The sequence below is a fragment of the Rhinopithecus bieti genome, unplaced genomic scaffold (assembly GCF_001698545.2).
Source record: "Rhinopithecus bieti isolate Rb0 unplaced genomic scaffold, ASM169854v2 scaffold_28055, whole genome shotgun sequence".
Taxonomy (NCBI): domain Eukaryota; kingdom Metazoa; phylum Chordata; class Mammalia; order Primates; family Cercopithecidae; genus Rhinopithecus; species Rhinopithecus bieti.
In genome coordinates this window covers 2238764-2241976 of record NW_016812914.1, presented here as the reverse complement: position 1 = coordinate 2241976, position 3213 = coordinate 2238764, and the positions used below count along the sequence as shown (strand labels likewise).

The 3213-nt window shown below is 52.2% G+C and overlaps 1 protein-coding gene across 9 annotated transcripts in view; it reads left to right on the top strand.

Annotated features, from left to right (window-relative positions):
* TJP3 (tight junction protein 3) overlaps nt 1–3213 on the top strand; it is a 51255-nt gene that overhangs the window by 23016 nt on the left and 25026 nt on the right. Inside the window, exon 1 of one of the 9 annotated variants that reach the window (XM_017847215.1) lies at nt 410–432. The exons of the other annotated variants lie outside the window; for them this stretch is intronic. The gene's annotated coding sequence lies outside the window, so the exon portion shown is untranslated. Of the gene's footprint in view, nt 1–409; nt 433–3213 lie in introns of those variants that run through there. 9 annotated transcript variants of the gene reach the window in all.

Below are 3213 nucleotides of genomic sequence, written 5' to 3'. Positions count from 1 at the left end.
CGACAGAGCGAGACTCCGTCTCAAAAACAAAACAAAACAACACAAAAACCTCCAGACAGCTGGGAGCGGTGGCTCATGCCTGTAATCCCAGCACTTTGGGAGGCCAAGGGGGGCAGATCACGAGGTCAGAAGTTTGAGACCAGCCTGGCCAACATGGTGAAACCCCGTCTCCACTAAAAATACAAAAATTAGCCAGGCATGGTAGTGCACCTGTAATCCCAGCTACTCAGGAGGCTGAGGCAGGAGAATCGCTTGAAGCTAGGAGGCGGAGGTTGCAATGAGCCGAGATCGCACCACTGCACTCCAGCCTGGGCAACAGAGCTTTTTGTTTTTTTCCAAACTAGGAAAGCCCAGGTGGGAGGATCATTTGAGCCCAGGAGTTCAAGAACAGTCTGGGCAACACAGCAAGACCCTGTCTCTACAAAAATAAAGGTTAAAAAATTAGCTGGGCATGATGGATGCACCTGTAGTCCCAGTTACTCAGGAGGCTGGGGCAGGAGGATTGCTTGAAGCCAGGAGTTCGAGGCTGCAGTGGGCCATAATGGCTCACACTTGTAATCCCAGCACTTTGGGAGGCCGAGGCTGGAGAATCACTTGAGCCTAAGAGTTTGAGACCAGCCTTGGCAACATAGAGAGACTCCATCTCTACACACAATAAAAAAAATTAGCCGGGCATCGTGGTGTGCGCCTGTGGTCCCAGCTACTTAGGAGGCAGAGGTGGGAGGATCACTTGAGCCTGGGAGTCCGAGGCTGCAGTGAGCCGTGATCACACCACTGCACTCCAGCCTGGGTGACAGAGCGAGACCTTTTCTAAAAATAAAAGAAAGTGTGGGAGGGGGGACTTCATGGCCCTGTGCCTCAGTTTCTTCATCTGTAACATGGGGATAATTGAATGCATCTTTGATGAATGTATTACATGAGATAGTACATGTAAGGCCAGATGCGGTGGCTCAGGCCTGTAATCCCAGTACTTTGGGAGGCCGAGGTGGACAGATCATGAGGTCAAGAGTTTGAGACCAGCCTGGCCAACGTAGTGAAACCCTATCTCTACTAAAAATACAAAAAAATTAGCTGGACGTGGTGGCGCATGCCTGTAGTCCCAGATACTCGGGAGGCTGAGGCTAGAGAATCACTTGAACCTGGGAGGCGGAGGTCGCGGGGAGCCGAGATCACACCATTGCACTGCAGCCTGGGCAACAAGAGCGAAACTCTGTCTCAAAAAAACAACAACAAAAAAAGATAGTACATGTAAAGCACCTGGCACAAAGGAAGTGCTTCATTAATTCACTCACTCACTCGCTCATTCATTCAGCAAATCCTCCTTGAATCCCTGCTGCAACTCAGGCCCTGTTCTACGCAGGGAATTGAGGGCTCAGTTGTGGACGAAGACAAAAATCTCTGCCCTCTAGAGCTGATATTCTAGATGGTGGGGATGGATAGTGAATAGACTCTAAAAATCTAGAGAATGTCCAAGGGTTGCAAATTCCTTTTTTAATTTTTTTCTTTTCTTTTTTGAGACGGAGCCTTGCTCTGTCCTCCAGGCAGGAGTATAACAGCGTGATCTCGGCTCACTGCAGCCTCCACCTCCCAGGTTAAGCCATTCTCCTGCCTCAGCCTCCCAAGTAGCTGGGACTACAGGCACCCGCCACCATGCTTTACTCATTTTTTTTTTTTTGTATTTTTAGTAGAGACAGGATTTCGCCATGTTGGCCAGGTTGATTTTGAACTCCTGACCTCAGGTGATCTGCCTGCCTCGGCCTCCCAAAGTGGTGTTGGGATTACAGGCATGAGCCACCACATCCAGCCTGCCTTTTTTTTTGAGATGGAGTCTTGCCCTGTCGCCCAGGCTGGAGTGCAGGGTGCAATCTTGGCTCACTGCAACCTCTGCCTCCCCGGTTCAAGCAATTCTCCTGTCTCAGCCTCCCAAGTAGCTGGGATTACAAGTGTGCACCACCACACCCAGCTAATTTTGTATTTTAGTAGAGATGGGGTTTCACCATGTTGCCCAGGCTGGTCTCAAACTCCTGACCTCAGGTGATCCACCTGCCTTGGCCCCCAGAGTGCTAGGATTACAGGTGTGAGGCATGGTGCCTGGCCGGGTTGAAAATTCTATGGAGGAAGATATACCAAGGAGAGAGGGAAAAGGTGGTCTGTTGTCATCAGGAGGGGGTTACAGTTCTAAAAGGGGTGGTCAGCGGTGACTTCATCAAGGGGGTCACGTTTGAGTTAAGTCCTTGAAGGAGGGTGAGGGATATGGGGAAGGCGCTCCGTGCAGGGGGCACGGCTGGTGCAAAGGCCCTGAGGCAGGACTGCGCCTGGCGTGTTGGTGTTGGGGGGACAGTGAGGAGGCCCGAGTGGCTGGAGCAGAGTGAGCTCCCTCTACCCTGCAGGCCTGGCTCGATCCTCTCCAGGGAACTGAGCCAGACCTTCCAGAGGGAGAGGGACCAAGAACTTGCTTTCTCTCTGCACCTGCTACTGTTCAGTTCACTTCAACCAGGTCTCTCCCCCTTGGCACTGCTGACATTCACAGCCGGATTGTTCTCTGGGGTGGGGCCGTCCTGGGCACTGCAGGGTGCTGAGCAGCGTCCCTGGCCTCCACCCACTCCATATCAGGAGCTCCCCTAAGTCATGACAACCACATGTGTCCCCAGACATCACCCAGTGTCCCCAGGGGGAAGCAGAATTGCCCCTGTTTGAGAGCCACTGACTTAGACCCATTTTGCAGATGAAAAACTGAGTACGGGCCAGGCGCCGTGGCTCACGCCTATAATCCCAGCATTTTGAGAGGCCGAGGTGGGTGGATCAGTTGAGGTCAGGAGTTTGAGACCAGCCTGGCCAACATGGTGAACCCCGTCTCTACTAAAAATAGAAAAATTAGCCGAGCATGGTGATGGGCACCTGTAATCCCAGCTACTCAGGAGGCTGAGGCAGGAGATTCACTTGAACTTGGGAGGCGGAGACTGTAGTGAGCAGAGATCATGCCACTGCAGCCCAGCCTGGGCAACAGAGTGAGACTCTGCCTCAAAAAAAAAAACAAAACAAGGCCGGGCACAGTGGCTCACGCCTGTAATCTCAGCACTTTGGGAGGCCGAGGTGGGTGGATCACTTGAGGCCAGGGAGTTAAAGACCAGTCTGGCCAATGTGGTAAAACCCCATCTCTATTAAAAATACAAAAATTGGGCTGGGCACGGTGGCTCAAGCCTGTAATCCCAG